Source organism: Cricetulus griseus, chromosome 5 (genome assembly GCF_003668045.3).
Source record: "Cricetulus griseus strain 17A/GY chromosome 5, alternate assembly CriGri-PICRH-1.0, whole genome shotgun sequence".
Classification (NCBI taxonomy): domain Eukaryota; kingdom Metazoa; phylum Chordata; class Mammalia; order Rodentia; family Cricetidae; genus Cricetulus; species Cricetulus griseus.
In genome coordinates, this window is record NC_048598.1 from 120,470,773 (window position 1) to 120,483,202 (window position 12,430).

General features: G+C 47.0%; 1 protein-coding gene and 1 non-coding gene across 2 annotated transcripts in view; both read left to right on the forward strand.

The window, feature by feature from the left end:
* Nucleotides 1-12,430, forward strand: part of Dpf3 (double PHD fingers 3) — a 276,886-nt gene that overhangs the window by 233,865 nt on the left and 30,591 nt on the right. The window lies entirely within an intron of this gene.
* Nucleotides 11,271-11,343, forward strand: Trnak-uuu. Its single transcript has one exon. It is a non-coding gene; the product is annotated as a tRNA-Lys (tRNA).

Consider the following 12,430-nt stretch of genomic DNA (forward strand, 5'->3'; position numbering starts at 1 on the left):
GATCGTGAGGGCAAAGAATGTGGGCCACTTCTTCAAAAGGGGCTGGCACTTTCTGTCATGCTAAGTCATCACCACTTCACTCTCAATGTACTCTTCCTAGAAGCCTTGTCAGATGTCATTGTTCCACTTACCAGATGAATAAACAGCTTAGCACTTAGGGAGGCTAAAGAACATGTGTTGCACACATGTTCCTTAGCCTTGCACATGTGTTGGGCTGGTCCAGACTCCAAGTGTCTTCTGTGTTGTTTGCATCAGTGCACCCACCATTACATGTTACTTGCCTAGAATGTTCAGCGACCATTGTCTTAGCCTATGCATGGATAAAAAGAACAGAGCATCAGAATAAAAGAACGTGACATAATACTATAGTATAATAACAGCCACCTTCCCTCTAAGGAAAGGAAGGATAATTGAATATAAACATCCGTATTGTACCTGCTTCCATCTTGCTTTTCTGCCTGTGCAAAGGACCTGAGTTTGGTTCCCAGCACCCAGGTGAGGGTTCTCAACAAAGTAGGAGTCCAGCTCCGTGAGATCTGACAGGCTCATTGTTGTAGCAAGTGGACTTAGTACAGACCCTTGTATACCTCCTCTTTCCTTCACTTGCCTTCAGTGATGTTCATGGTGATGTGTTACAGTCTGTATTCCAGGGCCTACTGAGAACTGTGCACTCATCATGGCGGGCAATGTTCTGTGTTGATTCGGTATTCAGTGCACTCAGCTGCATTACCCACTCACTATCTTGAAATGTCACTGTGCACTGCCAAAACCATGCCAGCTCCTGCCTACCTCTGATGGCTGTATTGTGTATATTACAAGAAGCCTAAAGGGTAGCTGCACTCCGCTGAGGTTCAGAGGTTGACTTTAAAGGAAGAAAGCATCCACTTAATGATTGACAGAGGGAGCAAGAGCCCTTCCCCTTTTCCCCATGAATTCCAGGAGACTCTGCAGACTGCTGCTCTCCCTGTCCTCCTGGCCCTTCTGCTGTATCTACTGTGATAATCATAGCTCATTTCTGCCCCATGCCTCATTTAGGGGAAGAATAACCCAAGGCTCACCAAGTAGGAAGACTGGGCATTAAAGAAGGGCGGTCAATGAATGATCCTACCACTACCTATGAGCCCTGGACAGCTGTCCTCTCTGTGTCCCTTGAAACCCTCTTTAGACTGTACTTCACCCTCCTGTAGGGCTCAGTGGGAAATGCTTCATTACTAGGCTTGCCTCTGGTGGTGTCTGCCCTGTTGTCTAAGGTAGTGAAACGGGCCAGGCTCACTGTGCCTCACCCACACCCATGCCATTCCGATCTCTACACTCAAGGCCTTCTTTAAAGGCCCTCTGAGGTAAGAGGTGGTCCAACTTCACAGCAAGAGGACTGAGACTGGGAAAAGTAACTTGCTCAAGATGAGGCAAGTGTTCACATGCTGTGTTTCTTCTGGTCTTTTTGCTCCTCTTCAGAGACTGGTATCTTCATGGGCCTTCTCCCCACCCCAATCCAAGGCCTCCGAGCATCTTTGCTTCTCTAGTTCTTTCGCCCTCCTTCCTCTGGGAGGACTTAGTAGCATGTGGACTTAGTCCTCTTCCTATAGTAACAGGACTCCTGCTGGCCTCTGGGAGAATCCTCCATCCTGTTGACCATTGTCTGGCAAGGCCTGGGTCTTGAGCCAGTATTTAAGTGAACCTTGGTTACTTAGCAAAGAGCAAATTGCTTAGTTGCAAAGAGCCAGCTGCCCTGACCAGGCTCCCCCAGCTGGGCAACTCTGTAGGACCATGAGCCCTGTCACACCCAGACAGGATGCTTTGTCTGTTCCCAGTTTTGTTGCCTCTCATTACCTCATTTTGAGTCACAGCCATCATTTGGCTAGCTACTTCAAATGCAGTTCAGTCTCCATCCTTGTAATTAATGGATCCAATGAGGTATTAGTCAGCTGGTTTTGAGAGGCACCATTTTGGTAAGAATATGATGTTAAAAAATTAACCCTCATCTTCCTACCTTGCTTCTGGTGCCCAAAAGAAGAGTAAAGTACTTTTGAGCTATTCATTCTAGAGAGCTCGTCCTCTTAGGAGGCAGGGAAATAGGGAACTGACTGCAGAGCAGATAATATCCAGGATGGAGTTGGCCCTGGCTCTTCTCTGTGTATTCACCCTTCTGGAAGGCAGACCCAGGGAGGAGAGTCATTTGGCTAAGATCCCAAGGGTTCTTATTTGTTGTGGTGGCCAGCAGAAGGGCAGTCCTTGAAGCAGGGTACCAAGAATCCAGATCCCTGTTCATCCCATCCTTGACCCTCTCTTGGGGCCCAGGACCACATTGTATGGACACAGAGACCTGGTTAGAGCCCCAGTCCTGCTTTCACCATGCCTCATTACAATGGGCGAGCTGCTTAACCTTTGGTGGCCCCCTTTTGTCCTGTGTCTAAAGAAGGGATTGGACTCTGTGATCTTCAGAGTTCTCCTTTGCTCTCGACAGTGTGTGTGTTGGTTAGATAGGCATTGGGATGGTGCACTCCTGCTGCGTTTTAAGTAGATGAAGTTTTAGTTTTAAGACCCTTGGAGGATCTTCACTGCTGGACACCTCTGGCACTGGTAGGGGTCTGGGAGAGATGTTGACATTTTATACCCCTCTCCTGCCAACATTACTCATATCTTCCAGGCAGAAGTCTCCTCTGTCCTCCTCCATTTCAAATTCTCTCTGACCTGACCACTCCCAGCTCTATCTGTCTTGCCCAGAGGAGGCAGATGGTAAGCCAGTCTGGCTAGAATCATGGTCTCTGTGTACAGGGGGGAGAGACTAGGGGCCACATTCCTACAGGACATTGGTCTTGTCCACCACTGGCTTTAGAGAAGTCAAGCCTCATCATGTGCAGACTGGACCCATTCCAGACAAGGCTGCCTTGGCTGCAAGGGCTGCCCTATCCTTGACTCCTGAGTGCAGACAAGAGGCCCCTGGTGCTAAACCCACAGAGGAGGAAATGGGGACCCAGGGAGAGACACTGTCAAATCTCAGAATCTCCTGGAAGCTTCTTGGGGGCTGGGCAGACCCATGTTTCTGGATGCAGTTCCTCACCTGTAATTCCATGTGGGTGGAACTTGGCCATATCCTTGACCTGGTTCTGCCTGGGAAAGTATGGTAGGGCCTTTAATCTGGGAGCTAGCTTATTTGTGAGACAGCCAGGAGCAGAGCTCCCTCGTCCCCCATAGTACTCTGTAGCCTCACATTTCTCTCTTGAAGACAGCCTGGAGCATGGACAGGGATTGTAGAGTGTGGTGTAGAGAATCCCTCTGGCTCAGGAGGCCACCAGAATGGTCAGAAGCCCATGTCCCCTGAGAGCTGCTGATCCTCTCAGAGGAGAAGACACCACCATTGCCAGTGTCCTGTGGCTGAGGGCTGCGATGACTCCCCACATGGATGTTGGAATAAGATGCCTTTCACTCACCTCCACCAGTCACTACTTAGGTCATTGTAATGTTTTTTCACTGTCCCGGCTTCTTTATCAATAAGCCTTAGTCACAGGTTGTTTAAAAATGAGATGAGGAAGTGTGCTGAAAGTCCTTAGCACATAGGGAGCTTCTCGTTAAATTAGCATTAATAATGCTCATTCCTCCCCAGGGATGCGTGAGAGAATTGAGTTTCCCTATCTTTTAAGGAATTTGATTAACAAGACCCAGTCTTAACAAACTAAATAATAGTGATAATGAAAAGAAATGGGGTTGGCAACGTGGCTCAGCTGGTAGAGCACTTGCCTGATGTGCATGAGGTCCTGAGTTTAATCCCTAGCATTGCAAAAACTAGGTGCAATCCCAGCACTCAGGAGGATCAGGAGATCCAAGTTGTCCTCAGCTACATATAGTGAGTTTGGGGCCAGCCTGTGCTATGTGAGACCTTGTCCCAAAAGAAAAATAATATCAGAAGAAATGCTAAAAATTCTGGTGTTTGCCGAATAGGCACGTACCAACATCTTTTCCTGGTTCTTTTCCTTTGGAGCTCTACTTTGTCTCCTTGCTCTTCTCACTTTTCCTCTCTACTTTTGTTATTCTAAAGCAGTGACCCTAAACCTTCCTAATGCTGTGACACTTCAATACAGTTCCTCATATTGTGGCGATGCCCAACCATAAGATTATTTTCATTGCTATTTCATAATTGCGATTTTGCTACTATTATGAATTGTAATGCAAATATCTGACATGCAGGTTTTCTGATATGTGAACCCCATTTGAAAGGGTCATTTGACTCCCAAAGGGGTTGCAACCCACAGATTGAGAACTGCTGCTATTCCAGAACCTACTATGACTTCTTTGCTTTACTTGTTCATGTTTCAAAGTACAACTTGTTTGATAAAGCTTGCTCTATGACCCTCATTTTCTGCTTGCTCTGAGTTCTGCCTTCCAGAGTTCAAATTCCCAAATCCAGGGTTTCCCTCCTGTCTGGCAGGGTCCCTATTACTCCTTGAGATGAGAATTTCCCATAATCCTTTCACACCTTGGATTTTCTCTACTTTCTATCCTTTGGGCTCCCAACTCCCATGGCAAATGGATCAGTAAGTCTAGAATTACCCAGTATGGTCTATGATGTGTAGATGAATTTTAGGGGAAATGAAGCTAACCATGTCAAAAGAGTTAGGAGTATGGTGGTGGAGAAAGACTCCATTAGGGAGATAAAGAAGGGGCTGCTGGGAGCCTGGGGAGGTGGAAGGAAAACCAGACTGTGGACAAGCAAAGAAATTCAGCATTAGTGATGAAGGGTCTCTTTAGAAGATGGGAGCATTTACAATTTATTTGTCTGTTGGTAAGAGAGAGAGATTGCAGAGGGAATTATAGTAGGCAGGACGTTCTAGGGTGAGAAGTTGGGACCCACTGCTGATGGGGATAGCATTCCTGACAATGGAAGGAGGCATTACAAGAGTACAGGTATAGGGACTGGGCAGATGTGGCACAGAAAAGAGGAAGCAGTCTGATTGCCTATATAGTTTCCAAGTGATTTGACCAGGGAAACAAATGGCACAGCTAAGATGCAGTTGCTGTGTGAGTGGAGACTGGGCAGCAGCAGCTTGGTGAATTGCTTGGTATAAGTGCAGAGTAGGTGTAATGCTGGATTTAGCCGTGGTAGGGGTATGAGAGGAAGGTAAGCAGATATATGCAAGGGTGTGCCTTTTGGGATGAACATGGGATGTAAGATGGCCACATGGCAGCAGTGCAGCAAGGGATAGCATGTGGTGAGAGCCAGCTGAACAGTGGAGTACAGCCCCTGGCAGGACTGAAGGTAAATTATACCCATCTCATCATTAAGTGAGGATCACATTGCTATCATGCTGTGTCTCCCTTTGTTTTTAAATTTTCATTTTACGTGTATGGTTGTTTTGCCTGCTTGTATGTCTGTGCACTTGGTTTCTGTGAAGGTCAGAAGAGGGCGTCAGATCCATTGGAACTGGAGCTACAGATGGTTATAAGGCACTATGTGGGTGCTAGGAAATACTGGGGTCTTTCTCCACTCTGTCCCTTTTGATTTTGGCTCAGGTATATTCCTCCCAAAATAGTTGAGTAAACACTAAAATAGAAAATGGCGGGGCTGGAGAGATGACTCAGTGGTTAAGAGCACTGGCTGCTCTTTTAGAGGACCTGGGTTCAATTCCCAGCATCGACATGGCAGCTCACACCTGTCTGTAACTCAAGTTTTAGGAGATCCGACTCCCTCATGCAGACATACGTGCAGGCAAAATGCATAAAATAAAAATAAATGAAAAATCGCAAGAAGAAATGCTTTTTCTGGGTATTTTAAATTCAGTCATTGTTTCATTAGGTTACAAGGACAGTCCATGCTGCTTAATGACACACAGGGAACCACATATTAAATCAATTGCTCCCCTTTCCTACTCCAGTCTTATTGGCTCCACAAATACTAGGTTGGGTGTTTTGCATTTGTTTCTGAGGATTCTGAATGTTTTGTCATCTAAAAGGCCTTATCTTGGAGTCAGGATGTAGATGAATGGTGCTAGTCTGAAACTACTACTAGGAAACCCAGGTCTCTTGTTTGTGGGCAAGACTCAGGTCTCTGGCTTTCAGGAAGACAGCCTGTGCCTGGACAGTGGCCAGTGCATGCTGGTGCCCTTTGTATCCATCACAGCCCTGCCTGAAATACTTAGGAGTATGCCAAGAGTGGGTTGTGATGTGGAGAGAAATATAGACTTTCTGGGAACGGGAGCAGAGGTTTGGTGGAGCCAAAACAGAGCAGAGGTGGAATAAACCTTGTCTGTTTTGATCTTAAGGATTTTCCAGTTTAACAAAGCACTGGCATGCACCTAGTTGCCTCGTCCCTCACAATAAAAGGAACACGCGGGGAGGAAAGGCTTGGAACCCTTTCTTGGACCAAGGAGGACTCAGCATTAGAATGGTGGCCATCATAGCACAGCCTGCTGATCAGATGAAGGATGAGGGCTCCAAGTGTGACTGGAAGACCATCTACATGAGTTTCCCCAGGACACTAACTGATAAGCAGTTCCCACCCATTTTGGAGCTGGTAGACTTGAAGCATGGGGCCAGGGTATCTGATGGTTTAATTCACCCCTGCTGGTGACTGTTGTTTGCTCTAGCATCTGGGAGGCTCTGGGGTGTGAGGAAATCTTTCTATGAAAGGTGGAAACTGGAAGACACCTATCTGACATTTCCACTCTCAGATCCTTGTTCTCCAAATGAAAAAAGCCCAGGGACAAAGAGAGGGAAAGCGAGGTATTGGTGATGTGTGTGCAAAGGCAGAGATCAGAGAAGGGTCTTAAGCAGATTGGGAGATGCGGGTGAGGTGTGAGCATCTTGACTCAGAGCCCAAACAAGAGATCCGCTGTGCAGTCAGCTCACACAGGGCCTCATCTTCAATGCCACGCTGGTCTTCTCTTCCGGAGTCCAGGTTCCTGTCTTAGACAATGGCTAGGGCTTCTATGGCAGTCACACAATCCTCTGATGCTATTCTTGAAGGCAGCATGCTTCGGGTGCTGAACGCTCTGGTGAGGTTTAGAGGAAGGCTGTTCCCTTAGCATCATCTCCATCCTCCCTGCACTTGGCTTTCCTTGTCTGCACTGGAGAACAGAGAAGGCTTCCAGAAGTGGGCTCACTGACACTGGGCTTGAAGGATGAATGAAATCCCTAGATCTCAAAGACAGTGCAAGTGACATTTTGTTTATTTTGTTATTCATATGTGTATTGATAGATGCACTCATTGGATGCAAAATTTTCTGTAGATAATGAATCAGATTAGATGGATGAAGACTGAGTGGGTAACCCAGAAGGGAGGGAGGAAGAAAGGGAGAGAGGGAGGAAGAAAGGGAGAGAGGGAGGTAGGGAGAGTGGGAGTGAGAGAGGGAGGGAGGGAGGGAGGGAGGAGGGAGGGAGGGAGGGAGGGAGTATGGATCTCCCATTTCAATAAACACTCTGCATTTGGCGTTCTTGCTGGCCTGCTGCATGGCAGGTCCGATCCAGCAGCTCTGGTGGGCATTTTGTACATGTTCCTAAGTGATACTGATGCTGATGACAGGTAGACCATACTTTGTGTAGCTGAGAATAGACAACTGGTTGATAACTTCAGCTGTGCACATGAGTTGGGAGAGGAGAGCATCTTGTGTGCGGAAGGGAAAGTACAAAAGGAGTGGGGTTTGTGGGTTTTGTTTTTGACGGGGGACAAATATTTTTCTGTGTGACTGTTGGCTAAGAGCATGGTGGCAGTTGGGGTCAGTAGGTGGAAAGACATGGATCAATGAAGGGCAGTGGTAGCCCCTAGCAAAGAGGCTTGCAGAGCATACTTCAGGCAATAAAGACAGAGGGCTTTCTTAAGGGGGATTGACAGAGACCTCTTGGCTGATGGTGTAGTGAAAACTAACCAACATTCGAAAAATCTCCCTTCTGAAAGGTGTTGTCAATTTCCTGTGGATACAGAGCTATGTGACTACAGGAATGTTGTCAGCAAGGCTAACTATAAAACAAAGCCATTTGGTTTGTGGTCCTGCTTCTCTGGCTGGGGACACTGACTCACAGACAGGAAAGCAGGAGTTATGTATTTGGCTTGTGACCTGCTTCAGGTTTGACTCCTCAATCCCCATACCAGGCTTTTAACCTATTAAGCCCAATAGCCTCTAGCTCAGAGGTAGCAAGCAGGGTATTTTTTTTCTTTCTTGTGTATAAATTCATAGGGGGATAGATTCTTGAAATATTGTTTTAAGAAGAATCCTAAGGTCTTATCCTTGTGGATGGGAAGAGCATGCCGAATTGATTAGTTATGTCTGTCATGAATATTGGATAGGATGGTAGCACATGCACCAGTTATTTAGCTCTCCCTGAAGGCAAGTCAGGTGATGTATTCCATATCCTCTCACAGCTAGCCCTCAGGTGGACCAGAGCCATTTCAGAGAGGGTTGCTGAGTTCATTTCTCTGATGATGGGATAGAATTGATCACTTTTCATCCAGAAGGGCTTTGTGTATCTTGCAACAGTTGCGAGGTTCTTGTCTACATTTCTAGAGGACCAGGGAAGGCATTCCTCACCCATTACTATAATATCGACGGGTGTTTCTGCACTGAGCAGCCTGAATAGACAGCATGTCTGAAGACCTCATTTCTATTAAATCTGAAGACAGATGCTGGTAACTGGAAATAGCCATTGATTTGCTTTCTCCCATGCTATCCTAACTCTCTAATTTCTCCAGAGGAGGGAAAAATAAAGCCATGCAAAAGTCAACTCCTCTAGCTTTCAAAGTAAACAGCAAGATCAATTCTCATTCATGAATTTGTTGGATAAATATTTGTTAGACTGCTGGGGAAATTCACATCTATCGAAGGTAAAATCTGATTGGCAGAAAGCTATCTGTCTGTTGGACAGAGTGACCAAAGATAGAGAGTGAATGAGGATTGGGGCTTGGGTAAACCGAGGGCTGGATGCGAGTACTGGACTCATGTAAGGAGAGATGGTACTGGGTTTGGTGCCTGCACTGATGTAACCCTGGGGCCGAGTCTCCTTTAAGCAATATTACTGTGGTAAGATTTTGTTTTCTTCGTGTTGAGGATATTGAAAGACATCAGGGACCTCAGGGTCTCAAGAAGCCTTAGTGACAGATTCCAGGGGAGACTGGTTGTCACCTTTTCCTTTCTTCTGTCATTGCAGTTGGGAAAGTGAATTCATGATCTGGAGAAATTGGGAGGAGAAAGACAAGGGGGAAAGGCTTAAAAGGAGATACCGAGCCTTTGGATCCTTGCCAGGGCCTTGGAGTGTGGGTAGTAGAGGGTGAGATTGTGGATGCCTTAACCAAGGTGCAGTCTCATGCCTGCAAAGTGCAGGTTTGCAGGGAGAGTGGCTCTTTCCCGTTTGCTCTTTTGTTCTTTCCTAAGGTGAGTGAGGAACATTCTTGTCCTTTCTCAGCTGACAGTGCAGTGGAGGTGTCTGACGTGAAATCAGCATGGGATGCCAGACGTCCTTTTGTGCTCCTCTCAGTGGCTTCACAGCCAGACTGGTGATGGGCAGTCACTCGGGGGGATCTTAGGGAGGGCCTGGACAACCGGCTCTACGTGGAAATAACCAGCCCAGCAAGATTTGGTGGGGCTGAGAGACAGAGGGAAGGCATGACGCCTCCCATTGGCATGGCTGTCTGAGGGGTTGTGGTCAGTGAGGGCAAAGTACCTCAGTTCTCAGGAGCTGAATCCCAGTAATGCCACCACAGGCTGCTGACCTATTTCCTGTAGTCCCAAGGGCCTTTGTGTGGGCTGGACTGGCTCATTCCTGGCCAACTGTTCCCTGGGGCTCTCCAAGATTAGTCACTGCCAGGTGATGAGGACTTGATACCCTGCTTCCTGGGGACTTCATCAGAGGCATGGAGCATTAAGGCCCAAAGCAGTCTTTGGGGACAGTACACTCCAGTGCAAATATGTTTGCCAAACTTACTGTACAAAAAAGGGGAGAATATTACTATTTTCCATGGCTTCAAATAGGGAGCTAGATCACTCTATAGGAAGTGGGATCACTCTATTTGGATTGGCTGTTCTGAAACAAGCAGCTGTGTATGACCAGATACTGGCATGTGAAGAGCTAGGTTATTTCTGCTCCACTGTTTGCTGACTGCCTCAGCCATTCCGAGCCTCGAGTTCTTCTTTTGTACATCAGGACCTCTGTCTTGTGTACCTTCCAGGACAACTGTGGGAAATGAAAAAAATCCAGTGAATATTGTTGGAGATGTTGGGAGTAGTGATCGTTAAGGTACCTACCCAAACCAGGCGTAGTAGTGTACACTTTTAACCCCAGCACTCAAGATGTAGAGGTAGGCAGATTTCTGTGAATTCAAGGCCAGCCTGGGTTTACACAGCATGACCTCATCTTCAAACAAAAGAAGATATTCACACACCCATTCACAGGTACTTGAAATCCCGTAGGTAGTGGATACTTGCTGTGTACATTGTTAGTTTTATCAGACTTCCAGGAAGCCCCTGGCTTCCTAACACTGAGGACTTGTTTCAGGAAACTGTAATAAGAAACTTGTTGGAGGTAGAGACTTGAACAAGTGGAAGGAGTGTCGCAGAAGTGAGGGGGAGACTAAAACCAAGGGTAACACCAGAGGCCAGTGGTCGTGGTGGAGTGGGTTTCTTTGGAATCTTGTCCAGGCAAACGAAGGCAGACACAGTAAGGTTGTTGGACTCACTGCTTTTACTCATCTTTGTATGGTCACTTAAATCAGCTAGGTTCCCACTATTAGCTCTTTTTTCTTTTAAAGACTTTATTTGATGTGTATGAGTGTTTTGCCTGCAAGTGTGTATGTGTACCTGTACGTGCCTGGTCCGCTGAAGTCAGAAGAGATCATTAAATCCCCTGGAACTTGAGTTACATGTGATTGTGAGCCACCAGGTAGGGTGCAGGGAACTGAGCCCGGGTCCTTTACAAGATCAGCAGATGCTCTTCACCACCGAGCCATCTCTCCAGCCTACCCCTCTTGGCTTATACAAGATGCTCTATTGTTTTTTTAAAAAGCCTCTGATAGAGAGGAGAAAATAATATAACCTACCCCAACTCTTGCTTCTTCCCTTTGTGTTCAGCCAAGTGCTAGGCTTCACCGTGGCAGGGAAAATAGGCACATTGTCTATATGGGAATGGAAATTGTATCAAATGTCTGGTTTTTCTTTTCTCATTTAAAGGTTTATTGATTTTTAAATCTCTCTCTCTCTCTCCCTCTCCCCGTGTGTGTGTGTGTGTGTGTGTGTGTGTGTGTGTGTGTGTGTGTGTGTGGGGAGACACTGTAGCCCCGCCTCCTAGTAGCCTGGCTAGCTCAGTCGGTAGAGCATGAGACTTTTAATCTCAGGGTCGTGGGTTCATGCCCCACGTTGGGCGCCAAGTGATGAGATGGATCCGCAGTTCGTAAGGCCAAGGTTTCTTTTTTTCAGATAAACACCAGCCCAAACACAAGCCAGAGTGTGTCAGGGACAGCAAGGCAGCCAGGCCAGAGAGAAGGGCCAGAAAGAAGGGGTGGTTCATGTGTGCGCAGTCCCTTAAGAAACATTCCCATGTCACCTTAGACTTCCCCTCACCACTCCCTCACAGGCATGTCCTGGCACACCTGTCTGGGCTACTAGGAGGCGGGGCTACAGTGTCTCCCTACGTGTGTGTTCATGTAAGTGCAAGTACTCATGGGGACAAGAGTATTGGATCTCCTAGAGCTGGTGGTACAGGCGGCTATGGGCTGCCCAGCATGGGTGCTGGGGCCTGAACCTGTGTTCTCATCAAGAGCAGTACACACTCTTAGGTGCAGAGGCTTCTCTCCAGCCTCCAAATGTCAATTTCTAACCTTCCAATCAGACCTCTTGTTGCATTAGTTTGTACTGTATTAGTTAACTATTGCTGCAAAACAAAGAACCTTCGACCTAGCAACCCCAAACCTCATTTATCTCAGTGTTCGAGGGGCAAGAATATAGGAATGGCTTAACTGTGTGGGTGGTTTGTCATAGGGTGCTCATGGGCTTCAGCCATCCCAGCTCTGCTGGGCCTTAAGGAGACACTTCTAAGCTAACCCTGGTGTGTTGGCTGGTCATAGTTCCTCATGGGCTGTTGGACTGAATCTGGGATCTTTGTTAGTTGTGATGCAGAAGCTTCCCTTAGGAAGTATAGTAGCTGGCTTCCTCCAGAACCAGTGGTGAGTGTGTGTGTGTGTGTGTGTGTGTGTGTGTGTGTGTGTGTGTGAGAGAGAGAGAGAGAGAGAGAGAGAGAGAGAGAGAGAGAGAGAGGGAGGGAAAGAGGGAGGGAGGAAAAATATTTATATTCTTTATCTGTTGAGAGCTAGCCTTTAAGTCCAGTCTACATTTAAGGAGAGGACTTACACCACCTCTTGACAATGAATGGAGGCAGATGAAAGACTCATGGTTGTTTTTAAAGCTCCCTGTGGCCACCAACACTCCTGTCTTTGATCCTCCTTGAGAACTTG